We start from the raw sequence: 10,656 nt of genomic DNA, 5'->3' as shown, positions 1-10,656 counted from the left end.
ATTCTCCAAACCCTTACGGTGATATATAGAGTTTTTAGGTTCTCCAAGAACCCAACTGAGCTGCACCGTATAATGGATTTTTATTGTGCACTGAGTATAGACCAATTCATATGGTGAAATATGTAGAGTGAAAAATGGGTATCAAGGAAATGTATGTATTAATGAAATAGGCACAAGATATGGAGTTCAGGAGCATTGGTTATTTGGACCCCAGGGCTGATATTTCTTTTATATAATTATTGGGGGTGGGGGCTGTCCAATATGGGCATAGCTATGCCCTCACCCCAACAAGATATAGTCTTTCTGCCCCCCAAGGGGGTGGATGGTGGTACTTATCCCACATCGACACCCTGGCAGGCGGGCAAAATGCCCACTAGACACCAGGGTCTATTTTCTAAATACATATGGGAGTGGGGCTGCCAACTATGAGCATGGCCATGTTCCCATCACCCCAAACCTACGGGGATAGTCTTTCTGCCCCAACCTGCCCCCAAATGCAGATTGGTTTGTTTGCCCCCAATCTGCCCACAGGGGGTGAAAAGACCACTAGAAGCCATGGGATGTTTTTATTTTTAATACAAATATAGGGGCCATTCCCCCACCCCAATCCAGACAGAAAACTAAAACAAACGCTGGCATTACACATTCAACTCTATATAACATGAACCTCTCATGGTATTTAAGAAAATATAGTTTTCAATATTAAAATATGATGGCAAATTAATTTCATGTACAGTTGACTCTGTGATGTTTATTTTTGTTTATTTAATATTTGCTTCTGATAAAGTGCCTCAGGTGTGAAATGTACCAATTACTGAACCAGCCAAGACAATCCGGGGTCATAAAGATTGGGTATTTGTGAAGTGCCACGTGACATGCCATGTGCATGGTTTACCCTAGTCAAACATCCTGATTCTTTATTGGATCTTAGACTCAAGTTACCACTAACCTGTTGATCCTAATGTTGCTACAGAGAGAATGTTGAACCCAAGGCACGCTTGCACCAAGGTCTGCATTTTATGGTTGATTGTTTTTATGGGAAACAACCTTTACAACACAGTCATTACATCGCAACAATAGTAATTTGTACCCCTACACTATCCAACACTTACCCTACTGTTGCACTCTCTGGAGTTAGAATAGTAATAATTACCACTATACTATCCAACACTTACCTTAAATGCAATGTAATGGTATGTATTGTAATGGTATGCGTTGTAAAGGTGTATTGCGATGGAATGGAATGCGTTGCAAAGGTAGATTCTGAAAAAGCAATGTAATGGCATGCTATGTTAAAGAATGCATTGTAAAAGATGTTGCAATGTAAAAACTGTGTTGTAAAGGTATGCATTGTAAATGTATGCATCGTAACGTCATACATGCTGTTTTCATGCAGAAAGGCACACCTTCCTGCACAATAATAATCAATAAAGGCAATTTTGTCCTTCCAAGTGTGCTGTTCAATGCAACATGCATAGAAAAAGGAACACCAAACAAGGAGAAATAAACGTATTTCTCCTTGTTGTGCCTCCCCTACGCCAACCCCTGGGAGGGGTAGGCTTTTGATGCATTCTCAGGTTTACGTAACCTCATCAATCTGGAAATGTTTCAAAGGTTGTGGATGTTAAATGGGAACACCCACCGTAGCACCCATGGCACGCCACCCTAATGCAGGGTGAGGCAATGCAGCGACTCACATGGAGTTACCTCAGTTCTTATCTACAAGGTCTCTCCTTAAAAACCCATATTGGCTCTGTGATCTCTACCTGCTTCACTCAGATGAGTAAAATTAGGAAGATAAGCGGGCTACTCACCCAAGCAGCTCTGATCCAGGTCATGATAGCCATGGTCTTATCACAACTAGACTACACCAACGCAATCTACATTGGTATGCCACTTGGCCTTACAAAACGGCAACAGCTGGTGCAGAACCAAGCGGCAAGACTGATTCACAAACAGCCCAGATGGCAACACCCTTCCCCTGTCTTAAGGAAGCTGCACTGGCGTCCTATTTTCCAATGCTGCACTTTCAAATTCGGCTGCCTGGTGTTTAAATCCCTGAATGACCGGAGCCCCAAATTCATAGATACTCTCATCTCACGCTACACCCCCTCACGCAACCTTTGCACGGCTAATCTTCAACTGTCTGTTCTGACTTTCAAGTTGAAGCACCAAGGGGGCTGTACGTTCGCATTTCTGGCACCTAGAATGTGGATTTCCATCCCCCTGGAAATCAGGTCAAGCACTGATCTTTTGGGATTCAGGAAATCCCTTAAAACTTGGTTGTTCACACCAGCCTATGAATAACTGCTCCGGTTCAGCCTATCCTATTATTAGTGCCAAGAAACTAACTGGTGTACGAACGCTTTACAATACCATTTTAACATACCATAACATAAGAAGGCCATGAAAATCCATGCAGGGTGGCTTTACATGGCCTTGTAGGTGTGACTCTGCAGTATGTGTCGCCGGCCTGTCACAAAAAGTTACATTTTGGCAGTGCAGGGGCCTCGTAAATGAGGCCATATGTTTTTATTGCCTGGCGTCTGATTGGGCAATTCTGGCATGTTCAACAGTGACTCCATTGGCTGATGGGGCTGAGACAGCTGAATAGAGTCTCCACTGACTGATGTCATTCCAAGCCCAAGGTCCATTATCTTGCTTTCTTGGAAGACTTCATGCCCTTGGGCCGGCCTTCTCAGAAGCTGAATCTGGTGTGCTCCCTGCTTGGGGAGTGGCTTTCCTCACTCTACTGCGCAGCCATTAGAGCTGGCCACTCAGGGTTTCAGGCCCACGCTGACTTGGACACAACCTCCGGTCGATTGATGGCTGGATCTTTTCTGGCTACTTCCCCATCACACAGTGTGCTGCACACCAAAAATGTTTTTTTAAATCACACCTTTTCTTCAACTTTCAGACAACGGCATCTGCAGCAGTTGGATGTCGCACAACCAGCGAGCACTGCTTGCAGGGGGAGAAGCTCTTATTCTGTGCTGATGCACAATCCTGATGGAGCAGGCTTCAGGGAGTGTTCATACCTCTGGGATTTAACAGTTGCCATCAGCCCCCACTAGGCTGATATCGTTGAGCACTTCTTCTTACTGTCGGATCAGTCTGACTTGCCTGGATGCAAGAGGTATCCTGCAAAACTACTCCAGAGATGTAAGTGAAATAGGGGATGGCTTGGGGATGAAAACCCCCATAAAACCATCAAAAAGGCTATCCCGGCAACTGAGGAATCAGGAGTTGAGGCCACTGAAATGGGACTACTGGGCAATACGAAGGCTGCGAGGAAGGTCTCTAGGCCTATTAACAGAAGGGGCAACTCAACCCAACCCAATGTCCCTGGAGGTGATTTACCAGGGGAGTATGGTTCATCTTGAGGATACCTGGGCGGATAGCTGCAGAGCCCAAGCTCCTTCCAGGAACCTGCAGGTAGCTATATGGAGGGTGGCAATCACCTGCTTCGAGTTCTCAGGCAAAATGGCAAAGATGGAGAAGTGAGTGGCCACATTGGAAGCTGGAGTGCCAGTGAATAGAAAAGTAGGAGCTGAGCATGCAGCGCCCCTTGTGGACACCCAGTGGAAACCTGAGGAGTTTGATAACAGATTAAAGCGTAACATCTCAGGGTCTTCGGGTTGCAAAGGAGCTGAGAAAGACAATGCCTGACAGTATATCTTTGGTTTATTTAAGAATGCATTCCCAGAACTGACAGGTTGGAACTGGGATCTGGAGATACTGAGGGCACGCAGATTTGCTTATAGGCAGCAACAACATCAGGGGCAAGTTGAGGGAAAACCAAGAGGCATTCTAGTACTCCTTGGTAACTTTTCTAGGAGACAGGCCATATATGGAAAAGCTAGTCTGGATTTAAAGTGGATGGTCGATGGCTGTTTGTTTTTGTGATACCAGACTTGTGCCATACTATAGTTGAAAGACGTTGGACCCTGAGGCAGCTGATACAGCTGTTACAGTGTAAGTGATCACAAGCATTCTGATAAACCCGGGAAAGAAAAGACTCACTTTTTCTTGTCCCAGGTTAAGGATTACTTGAGGTAATATGGAGCTTTAGGCCCTAGGGTCTTTCATGCCAGAGGGCAGGCCTCCCTTCTTAAACTTCAGAAGGGATGTAAATTGATATTTTTTTTTGCAATTCTGGGGTGACTATCAGTTTGTTGTTTTTAGCATGAATAATTCCCTTTTCACACTGGGGATAGCGTTTATTGCTAGTGGATATTGGATGGGTGTTTCCTCAGTGCGTGAGCTTTGTTTCTATGATGCAAGGGCTTAGATGATGATATGCTGACTTACATGGTAATGTGCTACAGAAGAATGGGAATCCTCCTGCCTCTTCTTTTCTTATTTTGTTTCTTGTAAGGAGCAAGGCTTGGGGGGGTACATCTCCATCAGTGCACCAATATTGGCCTAATTGCCCCAGCTTGGAGTCCGGGGTTGAGGATAGGGTGGGGATTTTTGGGGAATGGGATGGGAGGGATAGGAGAGAGGGGGGTCAGGACTTTGGAGAGAATGGGAAACAATGGACCAGGTCACATAGGAGTTAACAGCCTGGAAACAAAGTGAAAGGCAGGGCAAACCATGCCCTGCGGGTGGTCATGACTTTTAAGAAAATGTTTGGAAAACCCAATAGAGTTGTTGAATCTAGGATAATATTAAACCAGGTGAGAAATATCACAAAATAATCTGCATGTGGCCTGAATAATAGATTTAAAATGGGTAGAATGGTACTGGTCCTTAAGGCAATGAAGCCTGATATAGTTTGTCTCCAGGAGACACATGTCCTGTGGGGAAAAATGAAAATACTCACTGAGGTGGGGTATTCTATATTCTGCTGCACAACGCATAGGACAACCTTTAAAGGGGCACCCATTATGGCCAAGAAAGTTGTGAGAGCAGTAGTCAGGAGACATGTTGATAAAATGGGGAGGTGGAACATAGTGGATTTTCCTACTGGCACCGGGAGAGTCAATATGTGTTCAACATATAACCATAATCTGGGTGACTCTGCTGTCTTTATTGAGCTCAGTCTGGAACTCTCAACAGAGCCAGCCACCTCATACTTTGTGAGGATTTTAATTTGCATGTAGCAGTAGGTTGGATAGCTGGGGGGGTAACCCTTATATATCGGATGGTGACTATTGATATTTAGAGCAGTTCAGCAATTATTAAAGATTAAGGGCTGATTGATGTGTGAGATAAGCTAAAAACTACGACCCTGGATATATCTTCCTTTTTTTACCTCACAATAAATTGGGGCGCCTGGTTTACATTTCTGTCTCAGGTGCTGTCGCAGGACAGGTGGGTTTTGAACTCTTGCCCAGGGTATTGTCGAATCATAATCATACATATATATTCCAACCACTCCCGAATTTTCTTTCAGTAATCGGACTCCGACACAGGAATACGCTTACACCATTCAGCTTTAATTTTATTTTCTTCCGCTTGAAGCGCTTCGGCACACCTGCCTTTTTCACAATGGGCAGCCACATAAAATCAGATATTTTTAAACAGAGGATTACAGGTCACATGATCATTTTCAAATGGATAAGGAAAAAAGACTATATGTTTACATGCGTGAAGACACCACATTACAAAAACCACTTAATTAATCCAATAGTAAAAAAACATCACTATAGATTAAAAACACAAAGTTATTTCTACATTTTGAATGCGCTAAAACAAATTGATTTATGTCACAAATTATTCGTATATATTACCAAAGATCGACTTTTACTATTAATGCATAGTTAAAAAATCATGTAGACTTTCAGTTGTTCTCCCTTGATGAAGTCTCAATGAGGTCAATGAGGACACATTATTGTCATAATATCCTTTGATAATTTTTCAAAATCAGCGCATCCAATCAGTATTATAACAATGTTCTCATTTGGTTGTGGTCTCAGAGTTCTTTCACGAAAAAATACCGGGCCAGTACCCTTAACTGGAGTCCAATTTCATCTCATTTTCTGCGAATAAACCAAATATTGTCGTTTTAGTACATGTCTAGAACTATCGCAGAAAGCCAATGTTCAAGTGCAAGTGCTTCACAGTACGTAAGATACCATGTGCAAATTCGCAAATAAGGTGCACCTGTTATACAGTATTGCTGATATTGCAAATAGGTCAAAGAAGTGCCAGTGCATACTTGATAGGTACAGTACATTTACTCATTTGATCTCAAATTCATGCACAAATATCCCTATCTCAATATATATCAGTGAGCAAGGACGTTATGTCCGAAACGCGTCTGATGACTTACACCATAATTAAATAAAATCAAGATCACAACTTTTTGCTGACTGGCTGATTCTTGCAGTTTACGTAATTGTCGATGCGGCGAAGCAGTTTTTCCGACAAGCTGGATTTGCATATATATATATATATATATATATATATATATATATATATATTCCAAACAGAACTCCCAATGCGCCACTTCCAACCTTCAGATCAGCGAAGCGCAAAAACAGGAGACGGACCACGAAATGGATGACAGGTCTTTTAATCCAGATTAAGAAGTTTCATACAGGAAATGCATAACGCGTTTCAGGCTACAAGCCCTTGTTCACATGCATAAGATAGTCTGTCACACTTTTGCTTTTTATAATGCCAGGTGCAAAGTTGGTGCATGCCCCTCCCACACATCATGTGGTCATAAACATGGTAAACACACTATATATTGTGACATATGGAAAACAGACTGGATACATAATACAAATACCAGTATTTACACAGTAAAACATTTTCTGTTAACACAAGTAAATAAATACACATTATTTCCGGATAAATCCATTAGTAACTCTGGTTCCTATAGAATATATCACCACCAAGTACCCATGTATATCATGGGTTGGGCGAACCCTTCTTCAACATATGTCACTAGCATATTTAGTGGTGGGAATAGAGCAGAGAATAGAGACTAAAGTGCTAGAAAAGTGTGCAAACAGTACATGTTCTAAAGTGCAAAACATATCAAATTGATATTATATTTACAAGAGAGGAAGTAAAGTGCATGATCCATGATAAAAATTACCTGCATTTAGAAATGATTAATTCATGCTAACTATACAGATGGACCAGAAGTCACATTCTGTAAGATAAAAGCTTGATAAAAAACATTTCATTTATAAACAGGGTTCATCATAAAAAGTGATAAAATGTGATACTGACAACACCCTGTGTGTAAAACAGTGCTAAAATATACAAATATTATCAAATATTAAGTTAAATACCTATATACAGGAGGGTTGGTACAACAAGGGGATTGGAACCCTGGCTAACAGGGATCCTGACTAGCCAGGGCCATCAAAACAAGTGTAAATTCATAGCTGATAACTTTAAAGACTGGTTCTACAAATCCCTTGGTAACAGGGAACCTGACTACCAAGGGTAACGTAATTCAAAATAATGAACAGGAGAAGCCCCACAGAAGTCAGACAACAATAGACAAAGGCCAGCCTTCAAAAAGGTATGTAAGTCTTCCGTGTTGTTGAGGCCGTGCGGCCACTTGCTATCGAACTCCAGGATCATGTTGGATTCGAGTTGTCTGAGCCTCAGCTCTCTGTTACCGCCTCTTCTCAATTTAGGCACTGCCCCTACAACAAAGTATGTGAGACAGTTAATGTCCTTGTTGTGTTTCATCTCAAAGTGGCGAGCCACTGGATAACTGGGGTCACTATGCAGAATTGCACATAAATGTTGCAGAATCCTAACGTGCACCTGCTGCTTGGTACTGCCAATATAATTCAAGCCACAGGTGCACGTTAGGACATAAATTGCAAATTCTGTCTTACAGGTGTACTGGCCCACGATGTTAACTGCCTTGTCACTGAAAGGGGTAGTATAGTGAGATTTATTAACCCCAAACTTACAGGCGCGGCAACTAGAGCATTTTCGAAAACTACCTGCAGACTGTAACCAATTCGTTTTTTCTTTTAGTTCCGGACATGGTTGATCCAGAACTGCGCCCATATTACGCGCCCTACGAAAGCTTACAGTGGGTTTCTCCGGTAAAAGGGCCCCCAGAACGTTATCAGATAAGATGATAGGCCAGTTCTTGTTAATAATCTGCCTGATCTTACGCTCCTGATTACTGAAAGAGGTGATGAACCTAGGACATGATTCGGATTTCTCTTCTACTGGGGCAATGGGAACCAATGCATCACCAGTGACAGGTAACAGGCTTTCGCGGGTCCTAAGATCGGCTTTAGCCAAAGCTTGGTCAAAGGTTTCCTTAGAATAGCCACGTTCCCTCAATCGTGCTTCTAATTCCAATATGCATTGCCTGAAATCACTCTCTGAGCTACAAATCCTTTTCAGACGGAGAATTTCCCCATAAGGAATGCTATTGATGGTGTGTTGTGGGTGCAGATTTGAGGCGTGTAGGGTAGCATTACCTGCGGTGGGTTTCCTGAATAATGTGGTTTGCAGTTTCATTGAGTTGTCAACATAGACTTTAACGTCTAAAAACTCCACCTGGCTAGCACTGATGTTCGATGTAAATTTAAGATTTAAGGAGTTATTGTTGATTTCCTCAATGAAGGAGATTGCTTCCTCCTTGGTGCCTTGCCACACAATAAAAACATCATCGATGTACCGAAGGTACTTGATCACTTTTTCATTAACCCATACTTTATGTGTCACATTGAGGACCCACTCCTCCCACCAGCCAGCGTGTAAACACGCATAGCTGGGGGAGAAGCAGACCCCCATTGCTACGCCTCTCACCTGTCGCCAAATCTCTTTTCCAAAAGAAAAATAGTTGTTTCTTAGGCACCATTCTATGAGACTCAAAATTGCCTTATTATGTTGATAATAGTATATCGGTCTCTGGTCTAGGAAGTATTTTACTGCATTTAGGCCATCTTCATGTGCTATGCTTGTATATAAATATTCCACATCTAGTGTAATCAGCAACATGTCTTCCTGCCATTCAATTAATTCTATTTTCTTTAGAAAGTCCGTGGTGTCCCGGACATAACTGGGCAGCTTTTTAACAAAGTCCTGGAGGAAGAAATCAATATATTGGCCCACCCTTTCCCCTACACTATTAAGTGCGGATATATTAGGCCTGCCTGGCATGGGTTTGATGTCTTCATGAACTTTTGGTATCAAGTAAAATGCAGGGAGGGTTGGGAACTCATTGTGTAAGAACTTAAACTCATCCCCTGAGATGATTCCTTCCCTGCGCCATTGAGATAGTAATTTGTACAGGCTATCACAAGCTTTACCATAGTCTTTGTTGCTAGATTTAACATAACAGTTAATATCATGTAATTGTCTATAGGCTTCCGTGATATAATCTGTTTTAGGCCATAAAATCAAGTTCCCGCCCTTGTCTGCAGTCTTAATAACCAGGTTAGGGTTAGTGCGAAGTTTTCCTCTTGAGGGCATGATAATTAGCTTGTTGTTGAATAAATACTTGCCTCTTGTTCCTGTTGGTTAATTTGTAGAGAGATTTGATTTCCGTAGTAATGCAGTCGTGAAAAGTATCAATCGCATCCTTTGGCATCAAGGGGACAAAATCTGACTTGCCTTTAAATGGAGTAAGTCCTGCTCCTTGCTGTGTCATATGTATTTTATTCAGTCTTCTTTGAGTGGACAAATCCACGTCTGGCCCCATTGGCTGAGAATTAGTCGCTGCATCCAGATCGTGCATATCAAGCAGAACAGGGACGTCCACTGCTGAAACTTCAGGAGCCCCTAAAGTTACATTTGTAGAGCGGGCATTAGCTCCAGATTTTAGGGATTGCAACGTAAAGAACTTTTTTAATTTTAAATGAGTAAAACACGAACAGCAGCTTGATTTATGTGTAGGTGAGGACGGGGATCCGCTTGTAGATGCCGCTCCATAATGGATCTGCCCGACGCGTGTCCAAGCTCCATATGCTTCTCTTCAGGGGCTTTAACGGAAGCGGTGTGCACAACTGCTAACCAACTTCTCCATTATCCATATGACACACCCACCAATGGGAGGCTCAAATGAGACTGTGTATTATGGGAAGTGTGGTGCGAAAAGCACACAATCAAGTCCTGTATGGACCCCACAAGTGGGCCAGTCCTTGATCCCATGTACAGCTGCTGTTTCACTTCCGTGACCCCCAAGGATGAAGGGGTGGTACATACTCCGCGGCTGGACGGCCGCGTATAAATTGTCGCTCCACGGTTGTCCACCAGATCATTTCCTACGCGGACGATACGCAGCTGGTGGTCTCCATGACTCAGGAAGCCACTCCATCGGCTCCAGGCGGGCTCAGAGAGTGTCTCGAGGAAGTGAAGACCTGGATGTCCCTTTCCTCGTTAAAACTGAATGGGGACAAAACGGAGCTGATGATCCTGGGCTCCCCAGACCCCAGCATTCCCCCCTCCTTATGGCCACCCAGTCTGGGCCCCCCACCTACTCCCAAAAACAGTATCAAAAGCCTTGGAGTTTGGCTTGACAGATCCCTGTCCTTTAACACGCAGTCCACAAAACTCTCGGCCACCTGTTTTGGCATCATGAAAATGCTGAAAAGAATCCTCCCCCTCCTTCCCTGGGAGGCCAAACAAACTGCCATACAAGGCTTAATTCAATCGCGACTCGATTTCAACAACATACTCTATCTTGGTGCCCCCGAATCCACCCTCAGAAGGCTCCAG

Source organism: Lissotriton vulgaris, chromosome 7, assembly GCF_964263255.1.
Source record: "Lissotriton vulgaris chromosome 7, aLisVul1.2, whole genome shotgun sequence".
Classification (NCBI taxonomy): Eukaryota; Metazoa; Chordata; class Amphibia; order Caudata; family Salamandridae; genus Lissotriton; species Lissotriton vulgaris.
The sequence above is the reverse complement of the archived record's forward strand: the minus strand, read 5'-3'. Positions refer to the sequence as shown.